The following is a 25,914-nucleotide window of genomic DNA, read 5'->3' as shown; positions in this document are numbered from 1 at the left end:
CAGAGCCCCACTCACACCGGACCACCCACAAAGCCGTGGCCCCTCACACCCTCCCACCAGCACAGCCCCGAGACTGCTGACGGGGCAGAGAATATGGCGTCAGGCATACCTGCAGTGCCTCTTGCTGCCTGGAGTGGTGTTTATATTGACCTCAACACAGGCACACCTGGGCAGGGCTGGCCGGCAGGGTCAGGCTGCCCAGCTCAGCCAATCCTCAAACCTCAGGGGCTCACATTGCAGAAAATGGACCTCGCTGAACTGGCCAGGTCCAAGGAACAGGTGTGGGCTCCTAAGAGTCAGGATAGACAAGGGGCTGCAGCTCCGGCTTGTTTTCTAATCATTTTATCTGGCCCATGAGTGGGAGACAACTTCAAGAAGACACTCTCTTAATGAGAGGAACCCAGGAGTCAGGGAGAGGAGGGGTGATGGGTGGAGACAGAGGCCTGGTCCCCGTCTGCAGTGGAAGTCTCTGGAAGACCAGGCAGAGGGAGGCCGCACAGAGTGACGCCCAGGGTCACAGACCTGTCGGAGATGCTGTTTGTTAGTTCAAGTCCTGCTCTGAGGGGCTCTGTGTCAGCTCTGAGAGACAGGCCATCTGGGATGCTGTGAAATGAGGGCTATGTGCACGATTCCTGTGTTCCCAGCCCTGCTGTCCTACCTGCCCACGGGAGCTACGTATCCTGGGAGGGACCTGATCACGAGAGCCCCATGCGCTGCTGGGTAGTTGCGCAGGTGAGCTCCATAACCTGGGAGGGGCCTGACCATGAGAGCCCCGTGGGCTGCTGGGCACCTGCCCAGGTGAGCCCCATATCCTGGGAGGGGCCTGACCACGAGAGCCCCATGGGCTGCTGGGTAGTTGCGCAGGTGAGCTCCATAACCTGGCATTGCCCTGACCACGTCAGCCCCGTGGGCTGCTGGGGACCTGGTAAAGGATGTCAGGACACTCAGTGAAGTCACTGAGGATATACATCCAGTAGTTCCTAATTCCTACACCCTGCTGGTCATTCTACCATCCACCATGACATGGTTTTCTGTATTAGACTTTAATGATGCCTTCTTCTGTATTCCGTTGGTCCCAGAAAGGCTCTGCTGCCCTAGTAACCAGATTTGGGAATGGAGAACTAACGCCACCTTGTGGCCATTTCCCACAACAGCAGCTTTAAACCCAGTGCTAATGGTCACTAAATATTCACACTCATTGCAGGCCTGTGAATGACACCTGCCCTCAAAAACAATCCTGGGGTCGAAAATTGACCAAAAAATTCAAAAGAGGGCAACCATCCAAGAAGACTATTTCAAGAGGTTAATTGTACTCTCCGTTTTCTTTTCTGTTTTTCTGTACAAGAAATTTAAAAAGGCATGGAAAAAGGCTGAACGTTAGGAATAATTAAAGATATGCAAATCCAAATTACAAAAACCTGTCAGCTCACACCAGTCAGAATGGCCATCAGCAAAAATCCTGCAAACAATAAATGCTGAAGGGGTTTAGGAGAAATGCCTACCCTTGGTTCAACGTGGGACATTGTAAGAGCCAGTAATGAAAACAAAAATGAGGTGCCTTGGAAAGGTAAATACTGAGCTACCATTCAATCAAGCATACCCACTGCTGGGCCTATCGCCTGAGGGGATGAGAATCAAAAAGACACAGGCTGGGCTTCACTGGTGGCGCAGTGGTTCAGAGTCCGACTGCCAATGCAGGGGACACGGGTTCATGCCCCGGTTCCGGAAGATCCCACATGCCGTGGAGCGGCGGGTCCCGTGAGCTATGGCTGCTGGGCCTGCGTGTCCGGAGCCTGTGCTCTGCAATGGGAGGGTCCACGGCAACGAGAGGCCCACGTAGAGCCAAAAAAAAAAAAAAAGACACAGGCTGGCAATCCTGTACTACAGAACATTTAACATAGCCAATACTTGGAAGCTACGAAAATGTCCATCAACAGAGGAATGCACAAAGAAGAAGTGGTCCATGTACACAATGGAATATGACTCCAATAAGAAAAATATAAATTCAATTCATAAAGCAAACATAAGTAAGGAGACATCAGCTTTTGGGGGCACATTCCACTCTAGTATATAACCGAGGAACACCACTGCCAGGATGGTCTGTTTCCCTAGTTACCAGATTGGGAAAAGCAGAAATGCTGCCGCCCTCTGGCCATTACCTGCAACAGCAGCTTTAAAACCTGTACTTAGGGTCACTTCATATGCACCAATACTGGAGGGCTGTCAATGAAACCTGACCTCAAAATGTCTTGAGGGAGGTAATGGCCAAAATATTTCTAAATGTCACACACACTTCACGAAAACAATTTGAAGAGGTAAGCTGTACTCACAGTTTGAAGAAAAAAAGGACATGCGAGAAGGCTCAATTTCAAGGGATTATGAGACGCATGCAAATCCAACCACAAAGTGGTATCAGCTCACACTAGTCAGAATAAACATCAGCAAAAATACTACAAACAATAAACGCTGAAGGTGTTGTGGAGAAGACCATAACTTCAACTTTAAGTGGGACGTATCCTGGTAAGAGACACTAATGAGAACAGAATGGAGGTGCCTCCACAAGGTAAACATTTTGCTACCATATGATCCAGCAGGCCCACTCCTGGGCCTATACCCTAAGAAGACAGAATTGGAAAGACACAGGCAGGCAAATGTGCATTGCCGCAGCATTACAATAGCCATGACATGGAAGCAACCAAAAAGTCCATCAACAGATGAGTGGACAAAGATGAACTGGTACATGTACAGACAGAATAGTAGCCAAGGAAAAAAAGGACACAATGCCATTTGCAGCACCGTAGATGAGTCTAGAGGTAATCACGTGACTTGTAGTAAGTCAGAAAGAGAAAGACACATATCGTATGATATCACTTATAGGTGTTACCTAAAACTTGATACCAGTGAAGATATTTCCACAGAGAAGGGCAATCACAGATTCATTAAACAAACTTATGTTTCGCCAATGGAAAGGTGTGAGGATTGGATACATTAGGATATTGGGGTTAACAGACATATACAAACACAGGTGAAATATAGAATCACCAAACACCTACGGAATACCAAGAGAAGACTACTCAGCATTCTGTCATAACGTACATGGGAAAAGGATCCCAGGAAGAACAGACACATGTATATGTGTAAAAGAACCACATCTTGCACACCTAAAGCAACCCAAACATTGTAATCAAACTGGCTGTGATAAAAAATAAAAATTAAATTAAAGAAATGAACAAGAAGCCGTGAGACAAACATAAGGGGCATTTTCCTGGCACATTCCATTTTAAATTACAACCTAGAACACGACTTCCACTGAGGCTCGGTTGCCCCAGTAACCAGATTTGGTAAAGGAGAAATGCTGCCACCTTGTGGCCATTTCACACAACAGCAGCTGTAATCCCAGCGCTAATAGTCAGTAGATATTCAAAGTAATTGGCAGGCCTGTAAATGACACCGGCCCTGAAAACAAATCCTGGGGTCGTATATCGACCAAAAAATTCAAAAGACGTCCATATTTCAAAACGACAGTTTCCAGAGGCATGTTTTACGCACATTTCTGTTCTGCTTCTTTTTCTTTATTTTTTTTCTAAAATACGGGAATGGAAAAAGGCAACCCTCAGAATGGGAGAAAATATTTGCAAAGGAATCAATGGACAAAGATTTAATCTCCAATATATATAAACAGCTCATGCAGCTTAATATATATAAAACAAACAACCCAATACAAAAATGGGTAGAAGATCTAAATAGACATTTCTTCAAAGAAGATGCAGAGATGGACAAGACGCACATGAAAAGCTGCTCAACATCACTAATTATTAGAGAAATGCAAATCAAAACTACAGTGAGATATCACCTCACCTGTTAGAATGGGCATCATCAGAAAATCTACAAACAACAAATGCTGGGGAGGGTGTGGACAAAAGGAACCCTCTTCCACCACTGCTGGGAATGTAAATTGATACAGTCACTATGGAGGGCAGTATGGAGGTTCCTTTGAAAACTCAAAATAGAATTAGCATATGATCCAGCAATCCCACTTCCGGGCATATACCCAGAGAAAACCATAAATCCAAAAGACACATTCACCGCAATGTTCATTGCAGCACTATTTAGAATAACCACGTAATGGAAGCAACCTAAATGCCCACAGACAGACGAATGGATAAAGATGTGGTACATATATAAAATGGAATACTACTCAGCCATACAAAGGAATGAAACTGGGTCATTTGTTGAGACGTCGATGGATCTAGAGACTGTCATACAGAGTGAAGTAAGTCAGAAAGAGAAAAACAAATACTGTATATTAATGCATATATGTGGAACCTAGAAAAATGGTAGAGATGAACCGGTTTGCAGGGCAGAAATAGAGACACAGAGGTAGAGAACAAACGTATGGATACCAAGGGCGGGAAGCCATGGGTTGGTGGTGGTGGGATGAGTTGGGAGATTGGGATTGACCTGTATACATGTATATGTATAAAATAGATAACTAATCATAACCTGCTGTATTAAAAAATAAATAAAATTAAATTTCAAGATTAAAAAAATAAAATTTAAAAATAAAGCAGAAAAAAGTTCCGCCCTTCACACAGATATATTTATATGAATGAATTATTTCCATGCTTATATCTATAAATACATGAAAGAGAAATGAAATCTACCTTGAACCAAAAAAGAAAAAAAAAACCAGAACCCACCAGTTATACAGAGGAAAACGCTATCAGGGCACTTGCTCCAGTGGTAAACAATTCTGAAGTTCGTCAGAGGTGGGGAATCATCTCCCATGCAGCCAGCAGGCCCCCCACAAGGAACGTCCTCATTGCAAAGCTGGGGGACCATGCCGAGGGGTCTGTGAGTAAACGTGAGATGAGCCCCAGGCCAGCTGCTGCTGAACTGTTCCCACCCTTCCCAGGTAAAACACTTGAATATGTACAAGGACTCGAAAGCCTAGAGGAAGGGCCGTGGAGCCACACCAGCGACAGCACGCAGGCCGACTTGGTGCCTGCAGGCCAGCCAGGATGCTCCTGGCCCCGGGCGCTCTTCTGGAAGCTTTCCATTTCCCTGCCTGAGATACCCCTCCTGTCCCGGCCCCCACTGCTTTTTTCCTTCCTCACCTCTGCCCGGGGAGAAATTCCAGCCGAAGGTATGGGTGACACATCCTCTTCTTTAGCAGGTGGCAGCCTGGCAACTCCTGCAGAATCTCCAGCAGAGCCCCACTCACACCGGACCACCCACAAAGCCGTGGCCCCTCACACCCTCCCACCAGCACAGCCCCGAGACTGCTGACGGGGCAGAGAATATGGCGTCAGGCATACCTGCAGTGCCTCTTGCTGCCTGGAGTGGTGTTTATATTGACCTCAACACAGGCACACCTGGGCAGGGCTGGCCGGCAGGGTCAGGCTGCCCAGCTCAGCCAATCCTCAAACCTCAGGGGCTCACATTGCAGAAAATGGACCTCGCTGAACTGGCCAGGTCCAAGGAACAGGTGTGGGCTCCTAAGAGTCAGGATAGACAAGGGGCTGCAGCTCCGGCTTGTTTTCTAATCATTTTATCTGGCCCATGAGTGGGAGACAACTTCAAGAAGACACTCTCTTAATGAGAGGAACCCAGGAGTCAGGGAGAGGAGGGGTGATGGGTGGAGACAGAGGCCTGGTCCCCGTCTGCAGTGGAAGTCTCTGGAAGACCAGGCAGAGGGAGGCCGCACAGAGTGACGCCCAGGGTCACAGACCTGTCGGAGATGCTGTTTGTTAGTTCAAGTCCTGCTCTGAGGGGCTCTGTGTCAGCTCTGAGAGACAGGCCATCTGGGATGCTGTGAAATGAGGGCTATGTGCACGATTCCTGTGTTCCCAGCCCTGCTGTCCTACCTGCCCACGGGAGCTACGTATCCTGGGAGGGACCTGATCACGAGAGCCCCATGCGCTGCTGGGTAGTTGCGCAGGTGAGCTCCATAACCTGGGAGGGGCCTGACCATGAGAGCCCCGTGGGCTGCTGGGCACCTGCCCAGGTGAGCCCCATATCCTGGGAGGGGCCTGACCACGAGAGCCCCATGGGCTGCTGGGTAGTTGCGCAGGTGAGCTCCATAACCTGGCATTGCCCTGACCACGTCAGCCCCGTGGGCTGCTGGGGACCTGGTAAAGGATGTCAGGACACTCAGTGAAGTCACTGAGGATATACATCCAGTAGTTCCTAATTCCTACACCCTGCTGGTCATTCTACCATCCACCATGACATGGTTTTCTGTATTAGACTTTAATGATGCCTTCTTCTGTATTCCGTTGGTCCCAGAAAGGCTCTGCTGCCCTAGTAACCAGATTTGGGAATGGAGAACTAACGCCACCTTGTGGCCATTTCCCACAACAGCAGCTTTAAACCCAGTGCTAATGGTCACTAAATATTCACACTCATTGCAGGCCTGTGAATGACACCTGCCCTCAAAAACAATCCTGGGGTCGAAAATTGACCAAAAAATTCAAAAGAGGGCAACCATCCAAGAAGACTATTTCAAGAGGTTAATTGTACTCTCCGTTTTCTTTTCTGTTTTTCTGTACAAGAAATTTAAAAAGGCATGGAAAAAGGCTGAACGTTAGGAATAATTAAAGATATGCAAATCCAAATTACAAAAACCTGTCAGCTCACACCAGTCAGAATGGCCATCAGCAAAAATCCTGCAAACAATAAATGCTGAAGGGGTTTAGGAGAAATGCCTACCCTTGGTTCAACGTGGGACATTGTAAGAGCCAGTAATGAAAACAAAAATGAGGTGCCTTGGAAAGGTAAATACTGAGCTACCATTCAATCAAGCATACCCACTGCTGGGCCTATCGCCTGAGGGGATGAGAATCAAAAAGACACAGGCTGGGCTTCACTGGTGGCGCAGTGGTTCAGAGTCCGACTGCCAATGCAGGGGACACGGGTTCATGCCCCGGTTCCGGAAGATCCCACATGCCGTGGAGCGGCGGGTCCCGTGAGCTATGGCTGCTGGGCCTGCGTGTCCGGAGCCTGTGCTCTGCAATGGGAGGGTCCACGGCAACGAGAGGCCCACGTAGAGCCAAAAAAAAAAAAAAGACACAGGCTGGCAATCCTGTACTACAGAACATTTAACATAGCCAATACTTGGAAGCTACGAAAATGTCCATCAACAGAGGAATGCACAAAGAAGAAGTGGTCCATGTACACAATGGAATATGACTCCAATAAGAAAAATATAAATTCAATTCATAAAGCAAACATAAGTAAGGAGACATCAGCTTTTGGGGGCACATTCCACTCTAGTATATAACCGAGGAACACCACTGCCAGGATGGTCTGTTTCCCTAGTTACCAGATTGGGAAAAGCAGAAATGCTGCCGCCCTCTGGCCATTACCTGCAACAGCAGCTTTAAAACCTGTACTTAGGGTCACTTCATATGCACCAATACTGGAGGGCTGTCAATGAAACCTGACCTCAAAATGTCTTGAGGGAGGTAATGGCCAAAATATTTCTAAATGTCACACACACTTCACGAAAACAATTTGAAGAGGTAAGCTGTACTCACAGTTTGAAGAAAAAAAGGACATGCGAGAAGGCTCAATTTCAAGGGATTATGAGACGCATGCAAATCCAACCACAAAGTGGTATCAGCTCACACTAGTCAGAATAAACATCAGCAAAAATACTACAAACAATAAACGCTGAAGGTGTTGTGGAGAAGACCATAACTTCAACTTTAAGTGGGACGTATCCTGGTAAGAGACACTAATGAGAACAGAATGGAGGTGCCTCCACAAGGTAAACGTTTTGCTACCATATGATCCAGCAGGCCCACTCCTGGGCCTATACCCTAAGAAGACAGAATTGGAAAGACACAGGCAGGCAAATGTGCATTGCCGCAGCATTACAATAGCCATGACATGGAATCAACCAAAAAGTCCATCAACAGATGAGTGGACAAAGATGAACTGGTACATGTACAGACAGAATAGTAGCCAAGGAAAAAAAGGACACAATGCCATTTGCAGCACCGTAGATGAGTCTAGAGGTAATCACGTGACTTGTAGTAAGTCAGAAAGAGAAAGACACATATCGTATGATATCACTTATAGGTGTTACCTAAAACTTGATACCAGTGAAGATATTTCCACAGAGAAGGGCAATCACAGATTCATTAAACAAACTTATGTTTCGCCAATGGAAAGGTGTGAGGATTGGATACATTAGGATATTGGGGTTAACAGACATATACAAACACAGGTGAAATATAGAATCACCAAACACCTACGGAATACCAAGAGAAGACTACTCAGCATTCTGTCATAACGTACATGGGAAAAGGATCCCAGGAAGAACAGACACATGTATATGTGTAAAAGAACCACATCTTGCACACCTAAAACAACCCAAACATTGTAATCAAACTGGCTGTGATAAAAAATAAAAATTAAATTAAAGAAATGAACAAGAAGCCGTGAGACAAACATAAGGGGCATTTTCCTGGCACATTCCATTCTAAATTACAACCTAGAACACGACTTCCACTGAGGCTCGGTTGCCCCAGTAACCAGATTTGGTAAAGGAGAAATGCTGCCACCTTGTGGCCATTTCACACAACAGCAGCTGTAATCCCAGCGCTAATAGTCAGTAGATATTCAAAGTAATTGGCAGGCCTGTAAATGACACCGGCCCTGAAAACAAATCCTGGGGTCGTATATCGACCAAAAAATTTAAAAGACGTCCATATTTCAAAACGACAGTTTCCAGAGGCATGTTTTACGCACATTTCTGTTCTGCTTCTTTTTCTTTATTTTTTTTCTAAAATACGGGAATGGAAAAAGGCAACCCTCAGAATGGGAGAAAATATTTGCAAAGGAATCAGTGGACAAAGGTTTAATCTCCAATATATATAAACAGCTCATGCAGCTTAATATATATAAAACAAACAACCCAATACAAAAATGGGTAGAAGATCTAAATAGACATTTCTTCAAAGAAGATGCAGAGATGGACAAGACGCACATGAAAAGCTGCTCAACATGACTAATTATTAGAGAAATGCAAATCAAAACTACAGTGAGATATCACCTCACCTGTTAGAATGGGCATCATCAGAAAATCTACAAACAACAAATGCTGGGGAGGGTGTGGACAAAAGGAACCCTCTTCCACCATTGGTGGGAATGTAAATTGATACAGTCACTATGGAGAGCAGTATGGAGGTTCCTTTGAAAACTCAAAATAGAATTAGCATATGATCCAGCAATCCCACTTCCGGGCATATACCCAGAGAAAACCATAAATCCAAAAGACACATTCACCGCAATGTTCATTGCAGCACTATTTAGAATAACCACGTAATGGAAGCAACCTAAATGCCCACAGACAGACGAATGGATAAAGATGTGGTACATATATAAAATGGAATACTACTCAGCCATACAAAGGAATGAAACTGGGTCATTTGTTGAGACGTCGATGGATCTAGAGACTGTCATACAGAGTGAAGTAAGTCAGAAAGAGAAAAACAAATACTGTATATTAATGCATATATGTGGAACCTAGAAAAATGGTAGAGATGAACCGGTTTGCAGGGCAGAAATAGAGACACAGAGGTAGAGAACAAACGTATGGATACCAAGGGCGGGAAGCCATGGGTTGGTGGTGGTGGGATGAGTTGGGAGATTGGGATTGACCTGTATACATGTATATGTATAAAATAGATAACTTATAATAACCTGCTGTATAAAAAAATAAATAAAATTAAATTTCAAGATTAAAAAAATAAAATTTAAAAATAAAGCAGAAAAAAGTTCCGCCCTTCACACAGATATATTTATATGAATGAATTATTTCCATGCTTATATCTATAAATACATGAAAGAGAAATGAAATCTACCTTGAACCAAAAAAGAAAAAAAAAACCAGAACCCACCAGTTATACAGAGGAAAACGCTATCAGGGCACTTGCTCCAGTGGTAAACAATTCTGAAGTTCGTCAGAGGTGGAGAATCATCTCCCATGCAGCCAGCAGGCCCCCCACAAGGAACGTCCTCATTGCAAAGCTGGGGGACCATGCCGAGGGGTCTGTGAGTAAACGTGAGATGAGCCCCAGGCCAGCTGCTGCTGAACTGCTCCCACCCTTCCCAGGTAAAACACTTGAATATGTACAAGGACTCGAAAGCCTAGAGGAAGGGCCGTGGAGCCACACCAGCGACAGCACGCAGGCCGACTTGGTGCCTGCAGGCCAGCCAGGATGCTCCTGGCCCCGGGCGCTCTTCTGGAAGCTTTCCATTTCCCTGCCTGAGATACCCCTCCTGTCCCGGCCCCCACTGCTTTTTTCCTTCCTCACCTCTGCCCGGGGAGAAATTCCAGCGGAAGGTATGGGTGACACATCCTCTTCTTTAGCAGGTGGCAGCCTGGCAACTCCTGCAGAATCTCCAGCAGAGCCCCACTCACACCGGACCACCCACAAAGCCGTGGCCCCTCACACCCTCCCACCAGCACAGCCCCGAGACTGCTGACGGGGCAGAGAATATGGCGTCAGGCATACCTGCAGTGCCTCTTGCTGCCTGGAGTGGTGTTTATATTGACCTCAACACAGGCACACCTGGGCAGGGCTGGCCGGCAGGGTCAGGCTGCCCAGCTCAGCCAATCCTCAAACCTCAGGGGCTCACATTGCAGAATATGGACCTCGCTGAACCGGCCAGGTCCAAGGGACAGCTGTGGGCTCCTAAGAGTCAGGATAGACAAGGGGCTGCAGCTCCGGCTTGTTTTCTAATCATTTTATGTGGCCCATGAGTGGGAGACAACTTCAAGAAGACACTCTCTTAATGAGAGGAACCCAGGAGTCAGGGAGAGGAGGGGTGATGGGTGGAGACAGAGGCCTGGTCCCCGTCTGCAGTGGAAGTCTCTGGAAGACCAGGCAGAGGGAGGCCGCACAGAGTGACGCCCAGGGTCACAGACCTGTCGGAGATGCTGTTTGTTAGTTCAAGTCCTGCTCTGAGGGGCTCTGTGTCAGCTCTGAGAGACAGGCCATCTGGGATGCTGTGAAATGAGGGCTATGTGCACGATTCCTGTGTTCCCAGCCCTGCTGTCCTACCTGCCCACGGGAGCTACGTATCCTGGGAGGGACCTGATCACGAGAGCCCCATGCGCTGCTGGGTAGTTGCGCAGGTGAGCTCCATAACCTGGGAGGGGCCTGACCATGAGAGCCCCGTGGGCTGCTGGGCACCTGCCCAGGTGAGCCCCATATCCTGGGAGGGGCCTGACCACGAGAGCCCCATGGGCTGCTGGGTAGTTGCGCAGGTGAGCTCCATAACCTGGCATTGCCCTGACCACGTCAGCCCCGTGGGCTGCTGGGGACCTGGTAAAGGATGTCAGGACACTCAGTGAAGTCACTGAGGATATACATCCAGTAGTTCCTAATTCCTACACCCTGCTGGTCATTCTACCATCCACCATGACATGGTTTTCTGTATTAGACTTTAATGATGCCTTCTTCTGTATTCCGTTGGTCCCAGAAAGGCTCTGCTGCCCTAGTAACCAGATTTGGGAATGGAGAACTAACGCCACCTTGTGGCCATTTCCCACAACAGCAGCTTTAAACCCAGTGCTAATGGTCACTAAATATTCACACTCATTGCAGGCCTGTGAATGACACCTGCCCTCAAAAACAATCCTGGGGTCGAAAATTGACCAAAAAATTCAAAAGAGGGCAACCATCCAAGAAGACTATTTCAAGAGGTTAATTGTACTCTCCGTTTTCTTTTCTGTTTTTCTGTACAAGAAATTTAAAAAGGCATGGAAAAAGGCTGAACGTTAGGAATAATTAAAGATATGCAAATCCAAATTACAAAAACCTGTCAGCTCACACCAGTCAGAATGGCCATCAGCAAAAATCCTGCAAACAATAAATGCTGAAGGGGTTTAGGAGAAATGCCTACCCTTGGTTCAACGTGGGACATTGTAAGAGCCAGTAATGAAAACAAAAATGAGGTGCCTTGGAAAGGTAAATACTGAGCTACCATTCAATCAAGCATACCCACTGCTGGGCCTATCGCCTGAGGGGATGAGAATCAAAAAGACACAGGCTGGGCTTCACTGGTGGCGCAGTGGTTCAGAGTCCGACTGCCAATGCAGGGGACACGGGTTCATGCCCCGGTTCCGGAAGATCCCACATGCCGTGGAGCGGCGGGTCCCGTGAGCTATGGCTGCTGGGCCTGCGTGTCCGGAGCCTGTGCTCTGCAATGGGAGGGTCCACGGCAACGAGAGGCCCACGTAGAGCCAAAAAAAAAAAAAGACACAGGCTGGCAATCCTGTACTACAGAACATTTAACATAGCCAATACTTGGAAGCTACGAAAATGTCCATCAACAGAGGAATGCACAAAGAAGAAGTGGTCCATGTACACAATGGAATATGACTCCAATAAGAAAAATATAAATTCAATTCATAAAGCAAACATAAGTAAGGAGACATCAGCTTTTGGGGGCACATTCCACTCTAGTATATAACCGAGGAACACCACTGCCAGGATGGTCTGTTTCCCTAGTTACCAGATTGGGAAAAGCAGAAATGCTGCCGCCCTCTGGCCATTACCTGCAACAGCAGCTTTAAAACCTGTACTTAGGGTCACTTCATATGCACCAATACTGGAGGGCTGTCAATGAAACCTGACCTCAAAATGTCTTGAGGGAGGTAATGGCCAAAATATTTCTAAATGTCACACACACTTCACGAAAACAATTTGAAGAGGTAAGCTGTACTCACAGTTTGAAGAAAAAAAGGACATGCGAGAAGGCTCAATTTCAAGGGATTATGAGACGCATGCAAATCCAACCACAAAGTGGTATCAGCTCACACTAGTCAGAATAAACATCAGCAAAAATACTACAAACAATAAACGCTGAAGGTGTTGTGGAGAAGACCATAACTTCAACTTTAAGTGGGACGTATCCTGGTAAGAGACACTAATGAGAACAGAATGGAGGTGCCTCCACAAGGTAAACATTTTGCTACCATATGATCCAGCAGGCCCACTCCTGGGCCTATACCCTAAGAAGACAGAATTGGAAAGACACAGGCAGGCAAATGTGCATTGCCACAGCATTACAATAGCCATGACATGGAAGCAACCAAAAAGTCCATCAACAGATGAGTGGACAAAGATGAACTGGTACATGTACAGACAGAATAGTAGCCAAGGAAAAAAAGGACACAATGCCATTTGCAGCACCGTAGATGAGTCTAGAGGTAATCACGTGACTTGTAGTAAGTCAGAAAGAGAAAGACACATATCGTATGATATCACTTATAGGTGTTACCTAAAACTTGATACCAGTGAAGATATTTCCACAGAGAAGGGCAATCACAGATTCATTAAACAAACTTATGTTTCGCCAATGGAAAGGTGTGAGGATTGGATACATTAGGATATTGGGGTTAACAGACATATACAAACACAGGTGAAATATAGAATCACCAAACACCTACGGAATACCAAGAGAAGACTACTCAGCATTCTGTCATAACGTACATGGGAAAAGGATCCCAGGAAGAACAGACACATGTATATGTGTAAAAGAACCACATCTTGCACACCTAAAACAACCCAAACATTGTAATCAAACTGGCTGTGATAAAAAATAAAAATTAAATTAAAGAAATGAACAAGAAGCCGTGAGACAAACATAAGGGGCATTTTCCTGGCACATTCCATTCTAAATTACAACCTAGAACACGACTTCCACTGAGGCTCGGTTGCCCCAGTAACCAGATTTGGTAAAGGAGAAATGCTGCCACCTTGTGGCCATTTCACACAACAGCAGCTGTAATCCCAGCGCTAATAGTCAGTAGATATTCAAAGTAATTGGCAGGCCTGTAAATGACACCGGCCCTGAAAACAAATCCTGGGGTCGTATATCGACCAAAAAATTCAAAAGACGTCCATATTTCAAAACGACAGTTTCCAGAGGCATGTTTTACGCACATTTCTGTTCTGCTTCTTTTTCTTTATTTTTTTTCTAAAATACGGGAATGGAAAAAGGCAACCCTCAGAATGGGAGAAAATATTTGCAAAGGAATCAATGGACAAAGGTTTAATCTCCAATATATATAAACAGCGCATGCAGCTTAATATATATAAAACAAACAACCCAATACAAAAATGGGTAGAAGATCTAAATAGACATTTCTTCAAAGAAGATGCAGAGATGGACAAGACGCACATGAAAAGCTGCTCAACATGACTAATTATTAGAGAAATGCAAATCAAAACTACAGTGAGATATCACCTCACCTGTTAGAATGGGCATCATCAGAAAATCTACAAACAACAAATGCTGGGGAGGGTGTGGACAAAAGGAACCCTCTTCCACCATTGGTGGGAATGTAAATTGATACAGTCACTATGGAGAGCAGTATGGAGGTTCCTTTGAAAACTCAAAATAGAATTAGCATATGATCCAGCAATCCCACTTCCGGGCATATACCCAGAGAAAACCATAAATCCAAAAGACACATTCACCGCAATGTTCATTGCAGCACTATTTAGAATAACCACGTAATGGAAGCAACCTAAATGCCCACAGACAGACGAATGGATAAAGATGTGGTACATATATAAAATGGAATACTACTCAGCCATACAAAGGAATGAAACTGGGTCATTTGTTGAGACGTCGATGGATCTAGAGACTGTCATACAGAGTGAAGTAAGTCAGAAAGAGAAAAACAAATACTGTATATTAATGCATATATGTGGAACCTAGAAAAATGGTAGAGATGAACCGGTTTGCAGGGCAGAAATAGAGACACAGAGGTAGAGAACAAACGTATGGATACCAAGGGCGGGAAGCCATGGGTTGGTGGTGGTGGGATGAGTTGGGAGATTGGGATTGACCTGTATACATGTATATGTATAAAATAGATAACTTATAATAACCTGCTGTATAAAAAAATAAATAAAATTAAATTTCAAGATTAAAAAAATAAAATTTAAAAATAAAGCAGAAAAAAGTTCCGCCCTTCACACAGATATATTTATATGAATGAATTATTTCCATGCTTATATCTATAAATACATGAAAGAGAAATGAAATCTACCTTGAACCAAAAAAGAAAAAAAAAACCAGAACCCACCAGTTATACAGAGGAAAACGCTATCAGGGCACTTGCTCCAGTGGTAAACAATTCTGAAGTTCGTCAGAGGTGGAGAATCATCTCCCATGCAGCCAGCAGGCCCCCCACAAGGAACGTCCTCATTGCAAAGCTGGGGGACCATGCCGAGGGGTCTGTGAGTAAACGTGAGATGAGCCCCAGGCCAGCTGCTGCTGAACTGCTCCCACCCTTCCCAGGTAAAACACTTGAATATGTACAAGGACTCGAAAGCCTAGAGGAAGGGCCGTGGAGCCACACCAGCGACAGCACGCAGGCCGACTTGGTGCCTGCAGGCCAGCCAGGATGCTCCTGGCCCCGGGCGCTCTTCTGGAAGCTTTCCATTTCCCTGCCTGAGATACCCCTCCTGTCCCGGCCCCCACTGCTTTTTTCCTTCCTCACCTCTGCCCGGGGAGAAATTCCAGCGGAAGGTATGGGTGACACATCCTCTTCTTTAGCAGGTGGCAGCCTGGCAACTCCTGCAGAATCTCCAGCAGAGCCCCACTCACACCGGACCACCCACAAAGCCGTGGCCCCTCACACCCTCCCACCAGCACAGCCCCGAGACTGCTGACGGGGCAGAGAATATGGCGTCAGGCATACCTGCAGTGCCTCTTGCTGCCTGGAGTGGTGTTTATATTGACCTCAACACAGGCACACCTGGGCAGGGCTGGCCGGCAGGGTCAGGCTGCCCAGCTCAGCCAATCCTCAAACCTCAGGGGCTCACATTGCAGAATATGGACCTCGCTGAACCGGCCAGGTCCAAGGGACAGCTGTGGGCTCCTAAGAGTCAGGATAGACAAGGGGCTGCAGCTCCGGCTTGTTTTCTAATCATTTTATGTGGCCCATGAGTGGGAGACAACTTCAAGAAGACACTCTCTTAATGAGAGGAACCCAGGAGTCAGGGAGAGGAGGGGTGATGGGTGGAGACAGAGGCCTGGTCCCCGTCTGCAGTGGAAGTCTCTGGAAGACCAGGCAGAGGGAGGCCGCACAGAGTGACGCCCAGGGTCACAGACCTGTCGGAGATGCTGTTTGTTAGTTCAAGTCCTGCTCTGAGGGGCTCTGTGTCAGCTCTGAGAGACAGGCCATCTGGGATGCTGTGAAATGAGGGCTATGTGCACGATTCCTGTGTTCCCAGCCCTGCTGTCCTACCTGCCCACGGGAGCTACGTATCCTGGGAGGGACCTGATCACGAGAGCCCCATGCGCTGCTGGGTAGTTGCGCAGGTGAGCTCCATAACCTGGGAGGGGCCTGACCATGAGAGCCCCGTGGGCTGCTGGGCACCTGCCCAGGTGAGCCCCATATCCTGGGAGGGGCCTGACCACGAGAGCCCCATGGGCTGCTGGGTAGTTGCGCAGGTGAGCTCCATAACCTGGCATTGCCCTGACCACGTCAGCCCCGTGGGCTGCTGGGGACCTGGTAAAGGATGTCAGGACACTCAGTGAAGTCACTGAGGATATACATCCAGTAGTTCCTAATTCCTACACCCTGCTGGTCATTCTACCATCCACCATGACATGGTTTTCTGTATTAGACTTTAATGATGCCTTCTTCTGTATTCCGTTGGTCCCAGAAAGGCTCTGCTGCCCTAGTAACCAGATTTGGGAATGGAGAACTAACGCCACCTTGTGGCCATTTCCCACAACAGCAGCTTTAAACCCAGTGCTAATGGTCACTAAATATTCACACTCATTGCAGGCCTGTGAATGACACCTACCCTCAAAAACAATCCTGGGGTCGAAAATTGACCAAAAAAATTCAAAAGAGGGCAACCATCCAAGAAGACTATTTCAAGAGGTTAATTGTACTCTCCGTTTTCTTTTCTGTTTTTCTGTACAAGAAATTTAAAAAGGCATGGAAAAAGGCTGAACGTTAGGAATAATTAAAGATATGCAAATCCAAATTACAAAAACCTGTCAGCTCACACCAGTCAGAATGGCCATCAGCAAAAATCCTGCAAACAATAAATGCTGAAGGGGTTTAGGAGAAATGCCTACCCTTGGTTCAACGTGCGACATTGTAAGAGCCAGTAATGAAAACAAAAATGAGGTGCCTTGGAAAGGTAAATACTGAGCTACCATTCAATCAAGCATACCCACTGCTGGGCCTATCGCCTGAGGGGATGAGAATCAAAAAGACACAGGCTGGGCTTCACTGGTGGCGCAGTGGTTCAGAGTCCGACTGCCAATGCAGGGGACACGGGTTCATGCCCCGGTTCCGGAAGATCCCACATGCCGTGGAGCGGCGGGTCCCGTGAGCTATGGCTGCTGGGCCTGCGTGTCCGGAGCCTGTGCTCTGCAATGGGAGGGTCCACGGCAACGAGAGGCCCACGTAGAGCCAAAAAAAAAAAAGACACAGGCTGGCAATCCTGTGCTACAGAACATTTAACATAGCCAATACTTGGAAGCTACGAAAATGTCCATCAACAGAGGAATGCACAAAGAAGAAGTGGTCCATGTACACAATGGAATATGACTCCAATAAGAAAAATATAAATTCAATTCATAAAGCAAACATAAGTAAGGAGAAATCAGCTTTTGGGGGCACATTCCACTCTAGTATATAACCGAGGAACACCACTGCCAGGATGGTCTGTTTCCCTAGTTACCAGATTGGGAAAAGCAGAAATGCTGCCGCCCTCTGGCCATTACCTGCAACAGCAGCTTTAAAACCTGTACTTAGGGTCACTTCATATGCACCAATACTGGAGGGCTGTCAATGAAACCTGACCTCAAAATGTCTTGAGGGAGGTAATGGCCAAAATATTTCTAAATGTCACACACACTTCACGAAAACAATTTGAAGAGGTAAGCTGTACTCACAGTTTGAAGAAAAAAAGGACATGCGAGAAGGCTCAATTTCAAGGGATTATGAGACGCATGCAAATCCAACCACAAAGTGGTATCAGCTCACACTAGTCAGAATAAACATCAGCAAAAATACTACAAACAATAAACGCTGAAGGTGTTGTGGAGAAGACCATAACTTCAACTTTAAGTGGGACGTATCCTGGTAAGAGACACTAATGAGAACAGAATGGAGTTGCCTCCACAAGGTAAACATTTTGCTACCATATGATCCAGCAGGCCCACTCCTGGGCCTATACCCTAAGAAGACAGAATTGGAAAGACACAGGCAGGCAAATGTGCATTGCCGCAGCATTACAATAGCCATGACATGGAAGCAACCAAAAAGTCCATCAACAGATGAGTGGACAAAGACGAACTGGTACATGTACAGACAGAATAGTAGCCAAGGAAAAAAAGGACACAATGCCATTTGCAGCACCGTAGATGAGTCTAGAGGTAATCACGTGACTTGTAGTAAGTCAGAAAGAGAAAGACACATATCGTATGATATCACTTATAGGTGTTACCTAAAACTTGATACCAGTGAAGATATTTCCACAGAGAAGGGCAATCACAGATTCATTAAACAAACTTATGTTTCGCCAATGGAAAGGTGTGAGGATTGGATACATTAGGATATTGGGGTTAACAGACATATACAAACACAGGTGAAATATAGAATCACCAAACACCTACGGAATACCAAGAGAAGACTACTCAGCATTCTGTCATAACGTACATGGGAAAAGGATCCCAGGAAGAACAGACACATGTATATGTGTAAAAGAACCACATCTTGCACACCTAAAACAACCCAAACATTGTAATCAAACTGGCTGTGATAAAAAATAAAAATTAAATTAAAGAAATGAACAAGAAGCCGTGAGACAAACATAAGGGGCATTTTCCTGGCACATTCCATTCTAAATTACAACCTAGAACACGACTTCCACTGAGGCTCGGTTGCCCCAGTAACCAGATTTGGTAAAGGAGAAATGCTGCCACCTTGTGGCCATTTCACACAACAGCAGCTGTAATCCCAGCGCTAATAGTCAGTAGATATTCAAAGTAATTGGCAGGCCTGTAAATGACACCGGCCCTGAAAACAAATCCTGGGGTCGTATATCGACCAAAAAATTCAAAAGACCTCCATATTTCAAAATGACAGTTTCCAGAGGCATGTTTTACGCACATTTCTGTTCTGCTTCTTTTTCTTTATTTTTTTTCTAAAATACGGGAATGGAAAAAGGCAACCCTCAGAATGGGAGAAAATATTTGCAAAGGAATCAATGGACAAAGGTTTAATCTCCAATATATATAAACAGCTCATGCAGCTTAATATATATAAAACAAACAACCCAATACAAAAATGGGTAGAAGATCTAAATAGACATTTCTTCAAAGAAGATGCAGAGATGGACAAGACGCACATGAAAAGCTGCTCAACATGACTAATTATTAGAGAAATGCAAATCAAAACTACAGTGAGATATCACCTCACCTGTTAGAATGGGCATCATCAGAAAATCTACAAACAACAAATGCTGGGGAGGGTGTGGACAAAAGGAACCCTCTTCCACCATTGGTGGGAATGTAAATTGATACAGTCACTATGGAGAGCAGTATGGAGGTTCCTTTGAAAACTCAAAATAGAATTAGCATATGATCCAGCAATCCCACTTCCGGGCATATACCCAGAGAAAACCATAAATCCAAAAGACACATTCACCGCAATGTTCATTGCAGCACTATTTAGAATAACCACGTAATGGAAGCAACCTAAATGCCCACAGACAGACGAATGGATAAAGATGTGGTACATATATAAAATGGAATACTACTCAGCCATACAAAGGAATGAAACTGGGTCATTTGTTGAGACGTCGATGTATCTAGAGACTGTCATACAGAGTGAAGTAAGTCAGAAAGAGAAAAACAAATACTGTATATTAATGCATATATGTGGAACCTAGAAAAATGGTAGAGATGAACCGGTTTGCAGGGCAGAAATAGAGACACAGAGGTAGAGAACAAACGTATGGACACCAAGGGGGGGAAGCCATGGGTTGGTGGTGGTGGGATGAGTTGGGAGATTGGGTTGACCTGTATACATGTATATGTATAAAATAGATAACTAATAATAACCTGCTGTATAAAAAAATAAATAAAATTAAATTTCAAGATTAAAAAAATAAAATTTAAAAATAAAGCAGAAAAAAGTTCCGCCCTTCACACAGATATATTTATATGAATGAATTATTTCCATGCTTATATCTATAAATACATGAAAGAGAAATGAAATCTACCTTGAACCAAAAAAGAAAAAAAAAACCAGAACCCACCAGTTATACAGAGGAAAACGCTATCAGGGCACTTGCTCCAGTGGTAAACAATTCTGAAGTTCGTCAGAGGTGGGGAATCATCTCCCATGCAGCCAGCAGGCCCCCCACAAGGAACGTCCTCATTGCAAAGCTGGGGGACCATGCCGAGGGGTCTGTGAGTAAACGTGAGATGAGCCCCAGGCCAGCTGCTGCTGAACTGTTCCCACCCTTCCCAGGTAAAACACTTGAATATGTACAAGGACTCGAAAGCCTAGAGGAAGGGCCGTGGAGCCACACCAGCGACAGCACGCAGGCCGACTTGGTGCCTGCAGGCCAGCCAGGATGCTCCTGGCCCCGGGCGCTCTTCTGGAAGCTTTCCATTTCCCTGCCTGAGATACCCCTCCTGTCCCGGCCCCCACTGCTTTTTTCCTTCCTCACCTCTGCCCGGGGAGAAATTCCAGCGGAAGGTATGGGTGACACATCCTCTTCTTTAGCAGGTGGCAGCCTGGCAACTCCTGCAGAATCTCCAGCAGAGCCCCACTCACACCGGACCACCCACAAAGCCGTGGCCCCTCACACCCTCCCACCAGCACAGCCCCGAGACTGCTGACGGGGCAGAGAATATGGCGTCAGGCATACCTGCAGTGCCTCTTGCTGCCTGGAGTGGTGTTTATATTGACCTCAACACAGGCACACCTGGGCAGGGCTGGCCGGCAGGGTCAGGCTGCCCAGCTCAGCCAATCCTCAAACCTCAGGGGCTCACATTGCAGAAAATGGACCTCGCTGAACTGGCCAGGTCCAAGGAACAGGTGTGGGCTCCTAAGAGTCAGGATAGACAAGGGGCTGCAGCTCCGGCTTGTTTTCTAATCATTTTATCTGGCCCATGAGTGGGAGACAACTTCAAGAAGACACTCTCTTAATGAGAGGAACCCAGGAGTCAGGGAGAGGAGGGGTGATGGGTGGAGACAGAGGCCTGGTCCCCGTCTGCAGTGGATGTCTCTGGAAGACCAGGCAGAGGGAGGCTGCACAGAGTGACGCCCAGGGTCACAGACCTGTCGGAGATGCTGTTTGTTTGTTCAAGTCCTGCTCTGAGGGGCTCTGTGTCAGCTCTGAGAGACAGGCCATCTGGGATGCTGTGAAATGAGGGCTATGTGCACGATTCCTGTGTTCCCAGCCCTGCTGTCCTACCTGCCCACGGGAGCTACGTATCCTGGGAGGGACCTGATCACGAGAGCCCCATGCGCTGCTGGGTAGTTGCGCAGGTGAGCTCCATAACCTGGGAGGGGCCTGACCATGAGAGCCCCGTGGGCTGCTGGGCACCTGCCCAGGTGAGCCCCATATCCTGGGAGGGGCCTGACCACGAGAGCCCCATGGGCTGCTGGGTAGTTGCGCAGGTGAGCTCCATAACCTGGCATTGCCCTGACCACGTCAGCCCCGTGGGCTGCTGGGGACCTGGTAAAGGATGTCAGGACACTCAGTGAAGTCACTGAGGATATACATCCAGTAGTTCCTAATTCCTACACCCTGCTGGTCATTCTACCATCCACCATGACATGGTTTTCTGTATTAGACTTTAATGATGCCTTCTTCTGTATTCCGTTGGTCCCAGAAAGGCTCTGCTGCCCTAGTAACCAGATTTGGGAATGGAGAACTAACGCCACCTTGTGGCCATTTCCCACAACAGCAGCTTTAAACCCAGTGCTAATGGTCACTAAATATTCACACTCATTGCAGGCCTGTGAATGACACCTGCCCTCAAAAACAATCCTGGGGTCGAAAATTGACCAAAAAATTCAAAAGAGGGCAACCATCCAAGAAGACTATTTCAAGAGGTTAATTGTACTCTCCGTTTTCTTTTCTGTTTTTCTGTACAAGAAATTTAAAAAGGCATGGAAAAAGGCTGAACGTTAGGAATAATTAAAGATATGCAAATCCAAATTACAAAAACCTGTCAGCTCACACCAGTCAGAATGGCCATCAGCAAAAATCCTGCAAACAATAAATGCTGAAGGGGTTTAGGAGAAATGCCTACCCTTGGTTCAACGTGGGACATTGTAAGAGCCAGTAATGAAAACAAAAATGAGGTGCCTTGGAAAGGTAAATACTGAGCTACCATTCAATCAAGCATACCCACTGCTGGGCCTATCGCCTGAGGGGATGAGAATCAAAAAGACACAGGCTGGACTTCACTGGTGGCGCAGTGGTTCAGAGTCCGACTGCCAATGCAGGGGACACGGGTTCATGCCCCGGTTCCGGAAGATCCCACATGCCGTGGAGCGGCGGGTCCCGTGAGCTATGGCTGCTGGGCCTGCGTGTCCGGAGCCTGTGCTCTGCAATGGGAGGGTCCACGGCAACGAGAGGCCCACGTAGAGCCAAAAAAAAAAAGACACAGGCTGGCAATCCTGTACTACAGAACATTTAACATAGCCAATACTTGGAAGCTACGAAAATGTCCATCAACAGAGGAATGCACAAAGAAGAAGTGGTCCATGTACACAATGGAATATGACTCCAATAAGAAAAATATAAATTCAATTCATAAAGCAAACATAAGTAAGGAGACATCAGCTTTTGGGGGCACATTCCACTCTAGTATATAACCGAGGAACACCACTGCCAGGATGGTCTGTTTCCCTAGTTACCAGATTGGGAAAAGCAGAAATGCTGCCGCCCTCTGGCCATTACCTGCAACAGCAGCTTTAAAACCTGTACTTAGGGTCACTTCATATGCACCAATACTGGAGGGCTGTCAATGAAACCTGACCTCAAAATGTCTTGAGGGAGGTAATGGCCAAAATATTTCTAAATGTCACACACACTTCACGAAAACAATTTGAAGAGGTAAGCTGTACTCACAGTTTGAAGAAAAAAAGGACAAGCGAGAAGGCTCAATTTCAAGGGATTATGAGACGCATGCAAATCCAACCACAAAGTGGTATCAGCTCACACTAGTCAGAATAAACATCAGCAAAAATACTACAAACAATAAACGCTGAAGGTGTTGTGGAGAAGACCATAACTTCAACTTTAAGTGGGACGTATCCTGGTAAGAGACACTAATGAGAACAGAATGGAGGTGCCTCCACAAGGTAAACATTTTGCTACCATATGATCCAGCAGGCCCACTCCTGGGCCTATACCCTAAGAAGACAGAATTGGAAAGACACAGGCAGGCAAATGTGCATTGCCGCAGCATTACAATAGCCATGACATGGAAGCAACCAAAAAGTCCATCAACAGATGAGTGGACAAAGACGAACTGGTACATGTACAGACAGAATAGTAGCCAAGGAAAAAAAGGACACAATGCCATTTGCAGCACCGTAGATGAGTCTAGAGGTAATCACGTGACTTGTAGTAAGTCAGAAAGAGAAAGACACATATCGTATGATATCACTTATAGGTGTTACCTAAAACTTGATACCAGTGAAGATATTTCCACAGAGAAGGGCAATCACAGATTCATTAAACAAACTTATGTTTCGCCAATGGAAAGGTGTGAGGATTGGATACATTAGGATATTGGGGTTAACAGACATATACAAACACAGGTGAAATATAGAATCACCAAACACCTACGGAATACCAAGAGAAGACTACTCAGCATTCTGTCATAACGTACATGGGAAAAGGATCCCAGGAAGAACAGACACATGTATATGTGTAAAAGAACCACATCTTGCACACCTAAAACAACCCAAACATTGTAATCAAACTGGCTGTGATAAAAAATAAAAATTAAATTAAAGAAATGAACAAGAAGCCGTGAGACAAACATAAGGGGCATTTTCCTGGCACATTCCATTCTAAATTACAACCTAGAACACGACTTCCACTGAGGCTCGGTTGCCCCAGTAACCAGATTTGGTAAAGGAGAAATGCTGCCACCTTGTGGCCATTTCACACAACAGCAGCTGTAATCCCAGCGCTAATAGTCAGTAGATATTCAAAGTAATTGGCAGGCCTGTAAATGACACCGGCCCTGAAAACAAATCCTGGGGTCGTATATCGACCAAAAAATTCAAAAGACGTCCATATTTCAAAACGACAGTTTCCAGAGGCATGTTTTACGCACATTTCTGTTCTGCTTCTTTTTCTTTATTTTTTTTCTAAAATACGGGAATGGAAAAAGGCAACCCTCAGAATGGGAGAAAATATTTGCAAAGGAATCAATGGACAAAGGTTTAATCTCCAATATATATAAACAGCGCATGCAGCTTAATATATATAAAACAAACAACCCAATACAAAAATGGGTAGAAGATCTAAATAGACATTTCTTCAAAGAAGATGCAGAGATGGACAAGACGCACATGAAAAGCTGCTCAACATGACTAATTATTAGAGAAATGCAAATCAAAACTACAGTGAGATATCACCTCACCTGTTAGAATGGGCATCATCAGAAAATCTACAAACAACAAATGCTGGGGAGGGTGTGGACAAAAGGAACCCTCTTCCACCATTGGTGGGAATGTAAATTGATACAGTCACTATGGAGAGCAGTATGGAGGTTCCTTTGAAAACTCAAAATAGAATTAGCATATGATCCAGCAATCCCACTTCCGGGCATATACCCAGAGAAAACCATAAATCCAAAAGACACATTCACCGCAATGTTCATTGCAGCACTATTTAGAATAACCACGTAATGGAAGCAACCTAAATGCCCACAGACAGACGAATGGATAAAGATGTGGTACATATATAAAATGGAATACTACTCAGCCATACAAAGGAATGAAACTGGGTCATTTGTTGAGACGTCGATGGATCTAGAGACTGTCATACAGAGTGAAGTAAGTCAGAAAGAGAAAAACAAATACTGTATATTAATGCATATATGTGGAACCTAGAAAAATGGTAGAGATGAACCGGTTTGCAGGGCAGAAATAGAGACACAGAGGTAGAGAACAAACGTATGGATACCAAGGGCGGGAAGCCATGGGTTGGTGGTGGTGGGATGAGTTGGGAGATTGGGATTGACCTGTATACATGTATATGTATAAAATAGATAACTTATAATAACCTGCTGTATAAAAAAATAAATAAAATTAAATTTCAAGATTAAAAAAATAAAATTTAAAAATAAAGCAGAAAAAAGTTCCGCCCTTCACACAGATATATTTATATGAATGAATTATTTCCATGCTTATATCTATAAATACATGAAAGAGAAATGAAATCTACCTTGAACCAAAAAAGAAAAAAAAAACCAGAACCCACCAGTTATACAGAGGAAAACGCTATCAGGGCACTTGCTCCAGTGGTAAACAATTCTGAAGTTCGTCAGAGGTGGAGAATCATCTCCCATGCAGCCAGCAGGCCCCCCACAAGGAACGTCCTCATTGCAAAGCTGGGGGACCATGCCGAGGGGTCTGTGAGTAAACGTGAGATGAGCCCCAGGCCAGCTGCTGCTGAACTGCTCCCACCCTTCCCAGGTAAAACACTTGAATATGTACAAGGACTCGAAAGCCTAGAGGAAGGGCCGTGGAGCCACACCAGCGACAGCACGCAGGCCGACTTGGTGCCTGCAGGCCAGCCAGGATGCTCCTGGCCCCGGGCGCTCTTCTGGAAGCTTTCCATTTCCCTGCCTGAGATACCCCTCCTGTCC

This window comes from Mesoplodon densirostris, chromosome 8 (assembly GCF_025265405.1).
Source record: "Mesoplodon densirostris isolate mMesDen1 chromosome 8, mMesDen1 primary haplotype, whole genome shotgun sequence".
NCBI classification, from domain to species: Eukaryota; Metazoa; Chordata; class Mammalia; order Artiodactyla; family Ziphiidae; genus Mesoplodon; species Mesoplodon densirostris.
This window is presented reverse-complemented; position numbering follows the sequence as displayed.